Raw genomic sequence first — 18,162 nt, 5'->3', positions numbered from 1 at the left:
TAAATGAACAAAGTACATTTGGTGATGTGTTATCCTTACTTTTTAAAAATTGTTTTTGTTCATTTGATAACTCACCAAGTTGAGTAATTCTCAGTGGGGCTCTTGGTCATTAGTACAAATTAGCAAGTTTTTTCTGTATTTCTTTTTTTCTTTGCCAGGAAGGTTTTTAAAGAAAAGTAAACATTTTTACAACTCATTTAAGGTACTTAAGATGCCTAATTACAGAAAGTGCAAGAATGAAAGGTTCAGAAAATTGGGCTTAATCACAAATTCATTACACTCACTGATCATTAACTTAATTATACCATCCATGGGTGAAATGCATATAGTTTCTACTAATAAAAATAGAGCAATTAAGTTCTACATCAAGGAGCAAATGCAGTAAGTTACCATTACTGTGTAATTCCATAACAGTTTTTTCATCCCTGGTTAATTCAGTGACTGCCCTTATTTATGCTTCCTAGCATCTTAGCTATGCAAATTCATTTACTAGAAAATGGTAGAGATGTGTTTTCGCTCTTAAAAACAAACACCTTGGATAGATGCCACCAAGTAAGTGGCAATACCTTAACCATATGTGTGTTGAAAAGGTCACTAGGACCTCTTCCATCCTTCTCAAGGGGAGTGCTAGTCTCTCCTTTCATACAACACTATGAGGCAGTTAAGTTTGCCTTGCAGCTTAAAACCAGGGCTCTGAGGTTTGTTCTTGCCATTCAGTATGTTCATCAGCTCCCTTTCATATGGGAATAGAACATCAATACTATTTATTTATTTTTATATTTTATTTTTTATTTATGTTTGTTTGTTTATTTATTTATTTATTTATTTATATATAAAGTTTAGCCACAAATACACAAAGATAAGGAAGGCTATGGCCAGGCTGGGTGAAATAGAAAGTTAAGGGTTGGGTTGGTTTAACTGGCCAGTGTTGGTGATTCTAGGCTCTATGAAACTGAAATTGCTCACCCACCCACAGAGGAGAAAGTTATGAGGTTACAACAAAGTTATAATCTAATGGCTCATGCTTTAAATATGTCAAGTATCAGAGGGGTAGCCGTGTTAGTCTGAATCTGTAAAAAGCAACAGAGGGTCCTGTGGCACCTTTAAGACTAACAGAAGTATTGGGAGCATAAGCTTTCGTGGGTAAGAACCTCATAAATATGCTTTGTCTACAACTCAACTACAGCTTTCGGGTACCTTTGGTGTCAGAGCCAGCCAGTAAGGTGCATTCTGGGGTCTCAAGGAGAGCTGGAGCTGGCTAGAGTGACTCTGTGGTACCCAAAAAGAGAAAGAAGGTGAGTTTTAAGAATAGTTTGTGCTCCTCAAAAAATTAACATAAGTTTATTGTGATAAAATCATGCAGTAATATGGCACTTCCACTGCAATTCAGCATTCATTAATGGATCGTTAATTTAAAGTATCACCATGAGTGCTTCCCTGCTCTCAGACGATGGGCATCTCTTACCCTCTTATGACCTGTTGTCAAACTATGTTCCCTCTCAATGAAAGAGTTCAGTTTCTTTAAATTCTCTTAACATATGCAAGTTCTCTGATGCAGCCATGCTCGGAGAGGTGACGATTTTAAGAAAGATGCTCCAGGTTTGGTTTGCCCCTGCTGCCCAAGTGGGGTGCATTTGCAAAATGTCTTCAGTGGGGATTGCCTCCCTGGGAATTCAGCCAAAGGCTTTAAAGGAGCACTGCCTGGGGAGGATGCCAAGTGGGATACACTGAATCAGCACGTCACTGTGACTCTACCTTTCCCTGGTCAGCTCCGCCTACTTCTGAAGCTGCACTGGCTGGCTCCAGGCATGCTGACTGAGTGGCATTGCACTGCAGCAGCCCACCTTGGGGCTGGCTTGGAAGCTTCACAGTTGTTTATCTTGGGCATGCTGCCGTTCAGTCAGTCCTGTACCAAACTAAACTCTGCCCCTGTACTGACCTAGTCCCTCCCACGAAGTCATGGCCCCTTTATTCAGTCCTGCTACTTTGCATGGTGTAGCCCTGAAGAGGAGCTGGGATACAAGGAGGGCACACAGTTGAAATGTTGCCCCAGACACCAGAGGGCAGCTAATAATTTTAATATAATGCTTTACATTTTCAAAAAGTACAAATATTAAGCCCAATATGTTTGAAGCTGGATGCCTAAACTTAGGACCTAAGCAGCAACTATAGCTCCCATAATATTTAGAGGTAGAGCATAATTGTTCATCTTCCAAATCATCCAGGTTTAGTTTCATCCAATGAAGTTACTGGGCCAAATTCTACATTCTGGGTGCAAACCCAGAGTAGTTCCTCATTTGCTGTGGAGGTACTGAGGATATTTGCTGAAGTGAGAGAGAAGAATTTTTTCCTTTTGTCTTTCAGCTTGGAAGTTTACTTTATTCATGTCTGTCAAAGGTCTCAAAGTACTTTTCAAATACGAATTATGCCTCTGTGAGGTACAGAGTGTAGGCGGCATTATACCTATTTTTCCCAGATGGGAAAATGTCTCCTTTGCAAAACAATTTCCCCCCCCCCAGATGGGAAAAATGAGGCTCAGAAAAAGGTGCAGAGCATTAAAAGTACCCTCAACTTCCACTGCAGTCAGCTAGATTGAAAGAGCTCAGCACCTCCCAAGAGAATTCTGCATATTCAAGAATCAAGCCCCAATAACTTGCCCCTGCAACACAACAAATAAAAAGTCAGTTCAGGGTTAGAAAGCAGGTCGTCTGATGCAGTCTCATGTCTAATTCACTAGGCCACACAAACTCTCATTCAAGGCTTTTAGGGCAGATCACAAGCTCTCCAGGCCTCTGTTTCCCTATGTAAAAATAAAGGATTAATCAGGTTGGTCAAATTTTCTAAATCACAAGTGTTGCCAAAGCAGCATGTTTCTGCCGTCATCTTTTTTTTTTTTTTCTATTTGCTCTCCTCTTTCTTGTTCTCTTCCTTATGGTCCTCAATTGCTATCCATCTACAATATTCTATTAAGATTATTATAATGGACTGGAATGTTTCCGCTCCTTGTGGACAAGGAGCCTGGTCGTCAGCCAAGGATACACTGGCACAAAGGAAACCTAAATCTGCCCTAACAGCTGCCATGATTTTGGTGAATCCACCAGTAATGAAAAGCTGACATAGCCAGACCTGTGTTCCTACTCACCCTCAAAAAAGGTAGGGAATGGATAGAGATGATCCTGGGCCAGCAGAACAGCCCACTAGTGAACTGTTCCAGCCAGCACAATTTAGAGCAGCCCTGTGGCTGCTCTAATTTGCACTAGGAGCCAGTTAAGCCCCAAGCCAGCTTGAGGGTCAAGGATATAAGAAGGTGATTCAAATCCAGTTATGCCTCCCCACAGCTCAGTTGCACCAAGTCTGAGTTTGGCACAGTTGCAGCTGAGCTTAAGCTATATAATCAATTATGATTGTGTGTTCAGTGTTAATTTCCTAGTTCTTCACATGCTTATGGTGAACTCGCAATGAATAATTCAAATTTTAAAGGAAGAGCATATTCTAATGAGCATGCTCATACTACTGTATTGTCAAGGAAGAGTGTTCTAATGGCATCTTCAGTAAAATCCTGGACATTAAAATTGTTTCCCTAAATAGGATTCTTTTGTGAGTAACAATCTCATTCAGTCAACATTTGCTCACTGACGGTAAAGCAAGTTGTATTCAGATTGGGGTCATATTTAACACCCTTTCCTGCTACAGTAATAGTCTACAGATCTGATGTTTCCAACGTGGTATCTCTATCTCTTATTGAAGCCATGCCCAGCATCTGCACAAATATATTTGTTTTCATGTATCCTAGTGTAACAAATGCAGATTTACTTTGACCTGCAAGTGGCAGTATATGGCTTAAAAATGCTTCTCCAGTAGTGGTTTCTCAACCAACTCCATCACATTAGCAGGAAAGGATAATCACAGTGGTTACTGAATTCCATTGAATAGAACCTTGTCTAGATAATCTTCTATTTGTCTGCACAATCTGATATTCCTTCCTGCTGTTCCTTACACTGGTCAAGCATATGAAAATATTGCCAAAGATCTAGAATCTCTTTCTTTAGATGACCTTTTATCAAGTTGTTTTTAAGATGCTGTATATCAGGGGTTCTCAGCCCCCCAACATGCTATAAAAACTCCATGGCCCACAACTGCTGGTTTTCTGCATATAAAGCCAGGGCCAGCATTACGGGGTAGCAAGCAGGGCAGTTGCCCAGGGCCCCATGCTACAGGGGACCCTGCAAAGCTAAGTTGCTCAGGCTTTGGCTTTCTGCCTTTGGCCCCAACAAGTCTAATGCCAGCCCTGCTTGGCGGACCCCCTGAAACCTGCTTGCGGCCCCCTAGGGGGCCCCAGACCCCTGGTTGAGAACCAGTGCTGTATATAATATACTCTCAGCATATTTTGGAGTCTTTCATTTACTGACTGGAATTCTGAAATAACATTGCTTGACTAATTTCTATATTATTCTCGGACGTTATCCAACTCTCCTGTATATTTAGGAAAAGAATTGTTCAGTCATCAATAGACGAAACTTAGCTTATGCATGTCATTCTGATGTTGTAAAGTTGGTGGTAAAAAGATTCTGGTATTTTCAAAGTGGAATATACTTGGTAAATATTATAGCAACAGCAGTAACTACCTCTGTGGTAATGATAATTTTGTTAAATTCCCAGATACTGTGGTGATGAGCACAATATAAATATTTAGATTATATTTTGCACTACCATTTGGAGAATTAGCTAGTGCAAACCCTGAAACATTGTTAATCATGTCAAGAGTTTACCTCCACAATGATTAAATCAGCAGCAATTCCCATAATATTTATCCCACAATACAAGTGATTCCTTCAAACTCCAGCACCCATGGTTATCCCGCTCTTTCTATCGTTTTAATCTGGCTGGTGAGTCTAACAATAACAATGTTATATCTTACATCATATTAATCTTGTTAGAAAACCTTAGCAGAGATGATGGTGGTTATGATTGTAAGCACTATTGACAGAAGCTCCAGAGGGGAAAGAATTCTCTGCTCTATTGGTGAAAAGCAAAAAGAGCAGCCAAAGAGAGATTAATTTGCATAGGCTATGAACCCACAATTCCTTTCATGACTCTTGGGGAGTATCATAACTATATATTAACTTGGATTTTAGAGAGTAGTGGGCTCCCCGGGAGGGAAAAGATCTCTTACCTCTAGCAAAGAGCTCATTTCCAAGCAGCCAGCTCTCTGTTCAGAGGTCCTAAGTGCTCCAGACACTTGGACTGAGCTCAACCATTCGTGGAGTTTTGTGGGTGGCTGAGGGATTCAGTCCAGGGGATTTTACCTATGGGACAGTCTCATCGTTGAGTGGGAAGGGAGTTAGAGGGACTACTGCCAAAGTTACTGGAAGGTGGGAGTATGTTACTCTTTATTTGCATATATTCTGTTGCTGGGTTTTCCCAAGTTTATGACCACCTTCTTTACCAAAGATTTCCTTGTTCCTTGAGCACAGTCTCCAAGTGTTTGAAAGTGGGGGGAGTCCTGCCTGTTAAGGGCACACAAAGAGGGTGGGGACTGGAGCCAGTTTAGTTATTTGGCAAGATGGGCCCTAAATATATTTCACCCAGTCGTTTTTGCTGCTGTTAACCACCTGGCAGAAGCAGGGCCGGCTCCAGGCACCAGCCCACCAAGCATGTGCTTGGGGCGGCGCCTGGAGGGGGGCGGCGCGGCGGGGCCCCGGCCAGGCTCGCCGCCCTCCCCCCGGCGCTCCGGCCGGTCGGGGAGAGCGGAGAGCCACGGCCGGGCTCGCCGCCCTCCCGCCGGCGCTCTGGCCGCCGGGGAGAGCGGAGAGCCGCGGCCGGACTCGCCGCCCTCACCCCGGCGCTCCTGCCGGTCGGGGATTGCGGGCCCGCAGCCGGGGTCGGCGCCCTCACCTGCTGCGCTGGGGGTGGGTGGGCGGCGGGTGGCTTTTTTGCCTAGGGCGGCAAAAAAGCCAGAGCCAGCCCTGGGCAGAAGAGTTACACTATCATTACCATGGCAGCATCTAGAGGCCCCAGCTTATGCTAGGCATTGTAGGCAACGGTAAGAGACAGTTCCTGTCCCACAGAACCTACAATCTAAATAGACAAGACACACAAAGGGTAGGAGACAGGAAGTATCTCCATATTACAGGTGGGGAAATGAGGCACAGAGAGATTGTCACAATGGGAGCTGCTGGGTGGACTTTTGAAAAATCTAGCTCATATTAACATGTCTTAATGGACACTGAGCTCTCAGGAAAATATGGTTCTAAGCAACTTGCCCAGTGTCACACAGGAAATATGTAGCAAGGCATGGAATTAAACCCAGATTTCCTAAATCTAAGTCCAGTATCTTAACCACATCCTTCCTGGGACTGAAGGAACGTGGAGTTGGGACTTCTCTTTCATTGTGGCTTCCTGTCCTTTCTCTGATTTTGTGTAGGAAAGTGACACCCTTAATGCTTGTGGTCTCCAAGTCTGGTACCTTTGAAAGGTTTGAAAAAATAAATCTTAATAGAAAACTTTTGGTTCTATTTTTCAATATGCCATAGAGGGCATTGAAAGTTTTATATAGCATGCAGTTCATAAATATAATCACTGCAATTACAATGTACATGTACATATTGTCCAGAGGTAAAAGCAAGAAATGTCACAGATGAAAAATACTACTCCCAAGAAAAAGTCCTTGTTTTAAGAAAAAGAGAAAACATCTGTACTTGAATACCAGAACACAGCATGATTTTTATGTATGTCAGCTTTTCTATGGTGCTCATTACAATCACTGCAGTGCCTCATAAATATGAATTAATGTTTCTTCACCGCTCCTCAGTGAAGTAGGAAAATATTATTTCCTGTTTTAGAGACGAGAAAAAGGTCAGAGGGAGATCAAGTGATTTGCCCAAGGTCACCTGTTGTGGAGCCAGGAATAGAACACTGTTCTCCTGAGACCCAGACCACTGTTTGAATCACAAGACCATTCTCTTTTCCAAGATAATTCCTGGCATCTATCATTGAAAGAATCCTCAGGAACAATAGCCACACTTTCAGTAAAATAAAAATAGCTATATTAAATGAGCCACAGCAGCAAATATCAAACACTCCATGGAATTCACTGGACAATTCAAGAGCACTTAGATGATGGCTATGTTTCTGAGCATACCTGTGACCTTTGGATTCAGTTATGTTCACGAGGTACAAACATTTTAAAAATAAATTACATGAAACCCATATGAAAGTACAGATACAGAGAGCAATAGTAATCTTTATTTTTTTTAAGCTTTGTTATGTTACTGGTCAGTACCGCTGGACTTCAAACTATCCATGTGTAGCCTATTTTTAACAGCCTAGGTCTCTATCTCCTGTCATTTTTATTATCCCGTGCTTCAGAGCCAACGTAAAAGCCATTTTTCAATCAATATGCTGACGATTCCATTTGTGCATTATAAGTCTAGCTGACTCTTGGTGTGCTAAATTGAAACAAAGCATTGTGTTTTTATATTTACAAATGTTTATTATGATTATTTAATAATTTTATTACAGTAGCATCTAGAGGTCCCAGGTGAGATCAAGGCCCTTTGTGTTAGGTGCTATACAAATATAGTAAGAGACATTCCCAGCCCCGAGGAGTTTACAGTGTAAATAGACAAAGGATTGGAGAGGAAGTAGAAACCCAGAGGGGTGCAATGATTTGTTGAGGCCACATAGCATATCAGGGGTAATCAGCCAGGAACAGAACCCAGGTTTTCTGAGGGTTAGTTTAGTGCCCAATCTACTATACCACACTGCCAGTATTCCCATAACATCTGGCTACCTCTCACCATGCATAATCAACTTGTTTTCACATTACTATAGCATAGGCTGGGAAAGGCGGTGTATATCTAGCCGGTGGGTATATGTCATTAATTTAGCTACATCAGAATGTAGCCACATGATAGCATATGATATGTGATATGTGCTTCTATGCATACGCTGGGAATGGGCAAAATAGCTTGGCTAAAATACGAATCAATGTGATTTTCAGCCCATTCCCTGAAACTTCCTCTCACTTATAACCTTTTATTTCCATTTCTCTGCCCTCCAACAGGCACTCCTCCTTGGCCCCAAATGGCTCCTTCACACCCCTTCCTGTAGATGGCCTTCAGTGGGTTCCACAGTCCCTGAACATTTGTCTCTCTAATGGGATTTGCTAATGGGTTCCCCCACACATCATGTTCTACAAACTCTCCTCATGCTCTTCTAAGCCCACCATCTATCCACAACTACCCTAACTCTGAAGATCTTTGAAGGGAGTAACAGGTCCAGCAGCATATTTGCTGGGCCATAAGACTGCTGCTGCTTTTAGTCACAATCTGGATCCCCAATAACATACATTCCAAAGTGCATTTTGTGGCTTTGACTGGGGAAAACATAGAGTATCCTGGGTATTCATGCAGCAACAGTCCAAGAGCCAACAGACACATTGCCAGCTTACAAGTGTCTCCAGGATATGGGAGCCTAAAGATCTTAAAGAGGCTGTAGGAGTCTCAGGAGGGATTGCAGAAAAAAGGGCAGCAGTGAGAGAGGGGCTAACTAGCAGCGTAAAACGGAATGCGAGTTCATCAGGAGGAGGGGGACTGGTGTAACCTGGTGGACAGATGAAGGAATCTAGTACAGAGAGGAAGAGGAATGCGAGGCAGAAAAGATGGGAGGCCAAAATGAGGAGCGAAAAGGGATAGATGAAACATTTTGGAGTGTTACTGTTCCCCAGTGTTCTCCAGTCTGGCTATCTGGTGTTAAAGGGTGTGCTTATAAGGGTCACTATTAAAAATCCAACACTCACTAAGGGGTACCACACAGAGCTCTATGAAATACACAATATTTCCTATAAACCACTGTGCAGTAACTGTTGGACAATGCTGGCTTTCTGATAGTGACCATTGGGTCATTCTATTTAAGTTTTTCTCTGTATATGTTAAACAAATGTTCAATTACACCTGATCGTAATGAAAGATCAGATAAAAGGATTATATTACCTGCCATACCAAAATCAAACCTCTGTAAATATAGCACTAGTTAGGAGCCTGTCATCCAGTGATAATTGCCATAGATGTTGCCCCTTTAATGGCTTGTCTCAACAGTAAGTCCATAAGCAAACACTGTGGCTACCCTAAAGGCTCTTTCCTATCATGTGACTCTGCTGCTTTAGTCAAAACAAATTTAAATTGCAGAACGTTGCTTGCTCTGACGTCTTCTCTCTGGCATGCATGTGGTGGTGTGTTTCATAACATTTAGTCCAACCTTATCTGCAGACATACATTTGATTTGTGTTGCTAATGGTGTTGGCCTTCATATATTTTCTAGTAGCAAAAGGAGAGAGAAGGAGGTTGGAATGCCAGAAGGCACTTGTGATATTGCTCCTCACTAGCAATGGATTAAATAAGTAAAGCTACTTGATGGCTGTTTGGCTTCTCTATGTATCTAGTTTTGTGATATGCCTTATCCTACAGTGTAGGAGGCAGAAGGTGTATATAAAAGGATTTCTTCTCCTTTGAGAATTAACCACCTAAAACCGTGGTCTTAGTAGTTACAGGTGTTCTCAGCACCTCAGTAGAAAGTGAAAGTGGAAAGCAGTGGCTGTGAGGTTATGTGCATGATTCCTTACAGCACCAACTCTTCAGATCTGTGTAGGAAGCAAAAGTTCTAATCCCTCTTTTTTTTGGCCCCTATGAACAGAAGAATTTGCTCCTCACTGCTGTAATTAAGTAAGGATTAACGAACCAGAGGAGTCCATGGTGGGAGCAGCAGGAGGATTAGGTGGCTGGGGAGTTTCCAGCCTTCCTACCATAGGAGAAGCAGCAATACCTGATGGGAGTAGTAGTATGTCCCCAATCCATCTGACCAGCTCTGCCTCCTTTCCAAGGGGAGAGGAGAATAAGGAGACCCATTGCTGTCAGCTCCATGTGGGGAGGAGGATAGAAGAGGAGAACCTCTCAACTCCTAGGGAGAGAAGATCTCAGGGGCAACAAAACATCAGTGCCCTCTCCCTTTTGGGAACTCCGTAGCTGGAGAGGGAGAGTAAATTTAAGAGAGGCAGAGGGGAGAATGCAGACCCAAATGGGAGTGAGGGGAAAGGATGAAAAGGGGAGAATGGAAAGGGATAGAAGGAGGAAATGTAGAGAGGACAGGAGAGAGATTTAGATGATGGAAGAAATGACAGAGGCAATCATAGGAAAAACTAACAAACCAAGGGGAAAAGACAAGCAGACTGAAGGAAAGGGAAACAGTGAAGAAACTTAAAGGAAGAGAAAGAATAGAAAATGTGAAGGTCAGAAAGAGATTCATTATAAAGACATTTCTACATTTCTTTGGTGGTTTCCTTTTTTGCATTTGAATTCTGTTCAGCCTGCGGGTGTATACAGAAGAGTAGACAGTCCGTACCTGCATTATTTATTAGTATGCTATGCTTGCAAGTTTATGGGTTAATGATGAAATGCCCTGGGATGTCTTACTTGGAAAGGCAGGCAGGCCCATCCACGTCTGTCATAAGGACTTTTTGGATTTTCTGATACTCCTATCTTAGAAGACCCAGTTGTTCTAAGCACTCTTTCCTCAGCCCTCCAGAAGGTGAATGAACTAAGGCTAGTTGTTCCTTGTTCCTGGCAATTTTATAGCTGGAACGTTTTATTTTGTTAGCAATAGTTAAACATTGCTAGACCTCTTTCCCTCCCAAAATTCGGTGCTTTAGAATTTTTGGTATAGCACTTTCATTCAGAAGCCAAACACAGAAAGATTTTTTTAAATGAAGGAAATTGTCACAGGGTGCCCCTCGCCCCAGTTAGGCTTAAGAGAGGGCACCTGGGCCCTAGAAGGAAGGAGGCTGGGGGAATCAGTCAGGAAAAGGGGCAGGTGAGGTAAGATGAGAACTGCCTCAGGAAGAAAGGAGAGACCTGGGGAGAAACAGGAGCAGCGGAGGAGAGCTGTTTCAGGGAGCCATTGAGAAGAACAAAAGATGAAAAAAACTTGATGGTGAGGTTGGGCCAGAGCTGGGGAACCTCAGTCTAGGAAGAAGGGGAGGAACCAGCCTGGTTATGGGAAGCTGAGCCCAGTGGTGCATGTAGGTGGTACGGTATGGTATGCCATACCAGTACGCTATTTATAGCCGGTATGGCATACCGGAAAGACCTAGGAGGAGCAGAACGTGGAGCCGCTGGGCGGCCCCACATCAGCAGCTCTTCTGGCATGGCTGTACCACCTCCATCCCTGTCCTCTGGCAGGGATACTGTACAGACCCCGGACAGGACTCAGGAGACACAGCTGCGTGGAAGGGCTGGGGGCAGGGCTGGGGCGGTACAGCTGCACCAGAGGAGCTGCCACCATGGAGCTCGGTTGCCAGCATGTCTGAAAAAAAATATTCTCTGCTGTCGGAGGGAGCTGGTTTGAAGCTCCTCGGCTGGCAATTCCCAAAGCAGGTGTGACAGTGGACTGGCTATTGTTCCAGAGAGCAAACCCTCCTCTTCTCTTAGCAGACCACACAGCAGCTGTGCTGTGTCCACCCCACTGGGAGCGCCCCCCCCCCTCGCCCCCAGGTAATGTGGGATGGATCATGGGGAGAGGAGGCGGGGAGTGCAGGGCCCCAGGCTGGGGACGGGGCAGGATCAGATGAGGAGTCACATGGGGGGGGTGGTCACATGGGGAGGTCACGTGCCCCCCCCCTTTGGCTGGTGTAGCGTGCCGGAAAGAAATTAATTCTATTTGCACCACTGGCTGAGCCTGAAACAAGAGGGCTGGCGCCCACCTAATAAAAAGTAACTCCAAAAGTATTGGACAGTCTGATAGTGCAGCTGGGACATTAGCATTAGTTAATGTCTGCACAGAACTTTCAAGATATAAGGTACAGCACATAGTGAATACTAAGTATTATTATTACTAAATCTCAACCTCTGAACTGGGCAAAGGGCGAACCCCATACACTGGGTTTATTGTGATCACAGGCCCTTGCGTGTGTACAGTGACATCCCTGCCAACTCCTTTTCTTGTTAACAGGCATTGAAACTAAGAAGAGCACATTGCTCTCTAAAGTGACCAGAGTGTAGGATCCTTGCCAATCCTGCCAGCTCACCAGAACAGCAGGGCTGCTGGAACGATCTGTAAAGTGGGGGTGCTGAGAGCCATTGAACCAAACTGTAATCCCTGTATATGATGGAAACCACTTCAAGGTGCGGCAGCACCCGCAGTTCCAGCACCTATGCAGAACTGAGCTAGCAGATAGAATGGAAGGATGCATGAAAAGGACTCTCATTTGCAACCTTCTGAGCTCCCATGGCTGAGTTACTCAGCTGTGGAGCTGGGAATTTCCCATTGTTGCACCTCTTTTACTTCTCTTGAGTTGTGCTTAACTCTACAGTTAGCCTAACTGATTCCAGTGGAGCTACTCACAGAGTAAGGCACTACTGATTGTAAGTGGTGCTGGTAGAGACCTTATTAAGATATTACTCCTGCTCTTATGGTGGTAAGGTCCTATGTATGCGAGGGACATGCCAGTAGAGCTGGGTAAAAAATTTGTAGCCAAAACTTTTTTTCACTGAAAAGTGCAAATTCAGGGCAACCGAAACCATTATGCAAATTCATGATGAATTTGCGAACTGTTTCAGGTGGGGGAAAAAGTTCTAAAAAAAAAAATCAAAATGTTTCATTTTGACATTTTTGAAACACACGTTTTGATTTTTCTAATCAAAATGTGGTTTTATTAAATTTTATTAAAATAAACATTCAAAAAACTCAAACTGAATGAGTCAAACAAAATGTTTCTTTTGACCTGAAGCAAATTGTTTTTTATCTTTTTATTATGGATAGTGAGACACAAATCCAGTTATTTGCACAGCTCTACACTCCAGTCAAATGGTGTGTGTGTGTGTTGGGGGCGGGGGTGTGAATGTACAAGTTTGGACAAAACCCTTCAGTGGTTCATTTGCCATTACTGACTTCTCTTGGGAAATGTTTTGGATAATACAAGATTTGTCAGTTCCGGCAACTCATAAATGTCACCATGATTAGTCCCACTTCTTCTTCTTTGTCTGTGTTTGTACTAGTGAAAGGTGCCAGATTGTGAGCCCTGAAGACTGGAGTCTTCTGTTTATTCATATAATAAGTATAATACAAGCAGCAGCATTGCAAGCTCACTCACTGTAGCTTTCCTATACAACCTGGCCTGAAGGGACTACTTCTAGGGGAAAGGCAACAGTTCTTCTCCTTGCTTGATTCAGTTCTCTGACTCTGTGCAGAGATTGCCAGCCAACAATGGTGCCAGTGGTGCCAACTGTGGTAGGTTTTGTGATGTGGGCATCTGTCCATTTGGAACTGGACTACACCATCTCATGTCACTTACGTTACCAAGCAGCCAACAGATGGCAATGATGTTCGGTCAGTACTGACTATTTCTTTATTTATTATTTTTGATAGTGAGTATTGATGAATCTGCTAATTTATTAAGAGCTCTCTCCAGCCCAAATGCACTTTCATGGCAGCTAGGCCTTGGAAAGTCCACGCTTTTCATGAGCTTCAGCAACCCCAGAAGCTGCTCCTAACTTGGAGAGAAATACTGTCCTCAACTACAGCTGCAAAATGCTGATTAGGCATTATGGCAAGATTTTTTTAAAAAATAGGTGTGTCTAAAATTAGACTCCTAAATCCATATTTAGGCACCCAACACTGCAGTCTGATTTTCAAGAGTGCTGAGCACTCAGTAGTTTCTCTCTCTGTCTGTATAAGTGTATGTACATACACCCCAAAATTGAAATTTCGGGCCCCTTTGAAGTCAATAGTAAAACTACCATTAATTTAAATGGAGCCAGGCTTTCACCCCACACATGTGGAGGTGATATCCCTCTGATAAGTTGCAGCACTGTGTGATAAATTAATTTATCATCCTCTGATGCAAATCCAGAGTAACTTCAATGGTTTAAATGGAATTACTCTGGATATACAAAGGGGTAATTGAAAACACTATTTGTCCCACTGTCTTTCATGTCTTCTTATTGTGAAAATAGACTCAAAGCTTTATCTGCCCAAATTCCAAATCAATTTGTAACATGAATTTTGGTTACACATTGTGTATAAAATGCACAAGATCTTGGCTCCAAAAGTAGCTTCAATCACACATGGGCCTAGAGGCTCAGCAGTGATGGCTTGTGAATGGTGGGAAATTATTTTTTCTTTTTTGTAGCTCTGGCTTCTGCATTACAGTCTGTACTGTACTGTCCTTGCAAGTACAGTAGGACTACATTTTAGTATAATTGTGGACTCATTTTTGATCTGCCCAACACTGAAAAGGAAACTGACATGAAAAATTATCTTTGTCTAAATTTGTATAGGCGGTACATTCTTTAGAATACATCTACCGTGGAACAGCATTATTGACAGCTGTGTCAATTTTCCCAGATGAATAGCTACGTGGATTTCCCAGCAGTTACAAATAATACAAGTTAAGGATCTCTGTAGCTCATCTTTCAAGAGTGAAACAAGAAGCACAGATATGTTTCAATTTGGAGAGCCTACAGTTTATGATGCAGTTGTTTTGGAAGATTACATGTTAGATTCTTGGAGAAGCAAAGAATTAGTTTAGATTTAAAGTGACCTTCATAAAATACAACATGATTCAATTTTATGGAAGGATATGCCAGTGTAATATACTGTACATGTTTATATGTCACACTGAAAGCAGCTGTGGTCTACATTCTCAAAAGCAAAAATGTTTTCCCTTTCTTGTTGTCCCATAGCTCTAAATTCAGCTGAATGTTTTTTGTACACAGAGAGAATAAACATGTTATCAAAGGGGAAAAAAAAGAGAAGCTTAGCAGCTTGATTAAACATCTTTTATGGGGGGGGAACCCTATTGGAGCAAAAATCTGTTTACACACATTCAGAGAACTTAATAATTATATGGAACTGAATAAAGAATAAACTGGGTACAAAATAAATTCTTTTGGACACTTTTAGAATTATAATCAACTCTTAAATTCCTTGAAAGTTGAGAACACTTTGAACATTAATCATTTGTATGTGTAATGACAAGTCTCTTTGTATAACAGTGATATGCATTGTGAGAAATGTGTTTAGATCAAAGTGGAATGGTTAGAATTAAAATTTCACATATTCACATCTAACCTTCAGAATCACTGCAGGGAATATTTTTATATTTATGAAATTCTATGTGTGGCAAGTTTCTACAGTTTATATAGCTTCTCTTTTGGGAAAGCTAGGAAGGTAAGGAGCAATAATCTGCTAATCACCAAATCAGTGCTGGATTTATGCCAGGGCTAACTGTAGAGTCCAGTGATAAAATGAGGATTACATTTAGAGAATTCATGTCTTTGGTTTTAGGATGGTACTTGAAGGAAAGGGGAACCAGGATGTTGGAGAGTGTGGCCTGATGAATTGGAAATGTACAAGCAGAAAGTTTTTCTTCTTGATAATTGATAGAGTCCTTTAAAATTAGCCATTTTGCTACAAGAAATTAGCATTTTTTCCTTCACCTAACACACTAAAGAACTCAAAAATTGACACCACCAGGTCTGCGCCTTAGTAGTTGAAGATGGAGACCTGGCACCTCTCAAGATGGGAGGTCATGTTAAAGCAAAGTGGGTCTATCTTGCTCCCAGCAAATACATTATAGTGCAGTAGCCAATCATTGTCTGCAAATGTACTGTCTAAAGGAAGTGCTGTCCTCTGGCATCTATGTTCACCATTGCTTGCCTGCAAAAGGACATCATGCATTAGCTAGGCTAGGGACAGCACCTGAGACGCATATTCTGCTAGTGAACTCTTCTGCTCTTCTAGCTGGCTACTGCCATTTAACATGATTGTTATTGTTATTTATTATTATTATTTTATTATTTTCAAGAGATTTCATTAATGGTAAAGCTAAGAGATAATGCTACCTAATAAATAAATACTTTTAGTTTAGGAATCCTTAAAACCATTTTTTATGATACATCAGGAGTCTAAAATTACTTTACCTTTAAAACCATAGCATCACTCAGTTCTTTGATTAACATTATGAGTTCCATTTTGGGCTTGACTAACTTACAAGTGTATGACAGCATAGAACACCTAGTTTGTCTACAGTTACAGTAAACAATAAATAGATTTTCTTCTGAATAGATCCCTAGGAAGTTTAAGAATTATGTTTAATAATTAGTAGTATTTCTTAATATAACACTCAATCTCCTACTTCCCTGCCTCCAGACCCTGTCTCCTAGTGCTCCTCTCCCAATAAGTTTTGATCCTGATCCAATGTCCACTGAAGTCAGTGGGAGTTAGATCAGGTCCTTTATGACTGCTCTGCTTTTCTGTCCTCTTCTTTCTTGCTATTTTTTTATCCCTCCTAACATTGAGTCAAATTCTCTGCAAGCATAATGCTGCTGATTTCAGGGTCATTTTGCCAGCAGAAAATTTGGTCTATCATCTCCAACTGCTCCAAAAACCAGTAGCTTAACATCTTAAGACACTGGGCAAACTTTTCAAAAGCACCTAAGTCCCATTTTCAGAAGTCATTTTAGCACTTAGAAGCCTAAGACCCCATGGAACTTCTTAGTGACTTTTGAAAATGGGACATATGACCCTAAGTCACTTAGGCTCATTTGAAAATGTTACCCAGCATTTTTTTTCCTTCTTCAAAAGTACAAGTGGATGAGAGAGGGTTTTAATTATTACCTGTGACATTAAAACCCATTACTATTTTATTTAAAAAAGATAAATACAGAGAATTAATCGATCTAATACTGAACTTTGAAAATAACTCAGAACTAAAAGTCAGGCTCATTGCAAATGAGAGCGTATCTATATATTTTAGGACTTTATTCTGCCATCTGTCACTGTAGTCTCTGAGTGCCTTCTATATAGGGTGACCAGATAGCAAGTGTGAAAAATTGGGATGGGGTGGGAGATAATAGGTGCCTATATAACACAAAGCCCTGAATATCAGGACTGTCCTTATAAAATTGAGACATCTGGTCACCCTATTTCCATGCAATATCAATAGAAATAGCAAAGTCCTTCATATAATGGACTTCATGGAGTCTAGCACTTTTCTCTTTTTAAAGGTCTAAACTCTGTTTGGGGTAAGGAACTCTACTGTAATGCTCATCCAGCAAGCACTCTCAGCTTTGACACAACCAGGTTTTCACCTAGTATAAGATTTACTGGTACTTCACACGCTTGACGACATCCTCAGGAAGCATGAGACTGATCAGTCACAGCAGTAAATTGTGAATCTCTCTGTTGTAAGCTGAATGTGCATTACAAGGGCTACTGCTAAAAATGCTTCCTGTGTTGTCTTTAATTTGCGTGCCTGTGTTAATTTCTTGTTTTTCTTACCCCTTAACACTTTATTTGAGTTTGTCTATTGGGTTTAATGTTTTCCTCTCTCTCTTCCTTTTTATTTCTTCTTCAGAAAATCATTTTTAGGATAGAATTAATTCTCCTAGGTCTACCAGCCACTATAATTGGCTTGATCTTCGTATTTTTACAGTATTGGCTGATCTAATTGGCCCAGTAACACTCTCCCATGTTTACTGGATTCCTGCCATTATTGTAAAGCCCTATTTGTTTGATCTGTGCAACAGTGCTCTTTTCCATTTCAATTTGTACGAATTGTTTAATGAGAATTTTTTGTCTGACCACTTCTCTTTTTAAAGGAAATTGCATTCATTTAGTTTTAAAATCAGAAGCTTAAAGACCACTATATAGTTTCATTTAATCTTTTAGCTCACTACATCAAGGCTGTATTCAGTTAGAGGGCAATGGCTATTTAGAACATTCTTGAATGTAATCCACAATTATAACTCTTTACAGAGGGCCAAGTGCAATTTTTACATAGAACGTATTTCAATAATTCACAGAATATAAATGACTGAAGTATCACTATAGAACGCAAAAGGGACTCTCAAAGCTAGCGTAAGGCTCTATGGAATCAATGCAGTTATTCCAGATTACTAAAGTGCTGAAATCAGTATTTGATCCAACAATATGCTCTTTTTAAACTCATAGGGTAATCATCAGTGTTTGGATTTCTCTATTTAGCAGTAGTAAGAAATAGGAAGGATTACCTGGATGCACGCTGAACCTTTTATTTTCCGTCACGTTAAATATTTTTGTTCACAAGCACAGAAATATAAATAACAGATTTTGGGTGGGGAATGAATT

The 18,162-nt window shown here is 41.5% G+C and overlaps 1 non-coding gene across 1 annotated transcript; it reads right to left on the bottom strand.

Moving 5' to 3' along the window:
- Positions 1-526: 526 nt before the first annotated feature.
- On the bottom strand, positions 527-651 carry LOC112118592. Its single transcript, XR_002909059.1, has one exon. It is a non-coding gene; the product is annotated as a U6atac minor spliceosomal RNA (small nuclear RNA).
- Between the last annotated feature and the right edge of the window lie 17,511 nt (positions 652-18,162).

The sequence above is a fragment of the Terrapene carolina genome, unplaced genomic scaffold (assembly GCF_002925995.2).
Source record: "Terrapene carolina triunguis isolate 2854851 unplaced genomic scaffold, T_m_triunguis-2.0 Scaffold706, whole genome shotgun sequence".
Lineage (NCBI taxonomy): Eukaryota > Metazoa > Chordata > Testudines > Emydidae > Terrapene > Terrapene triunguis.
Note: the sequence above shows the minus strand (reverse complement) of the source record. Positions and strands in the feature narration are given on the sequence as shown.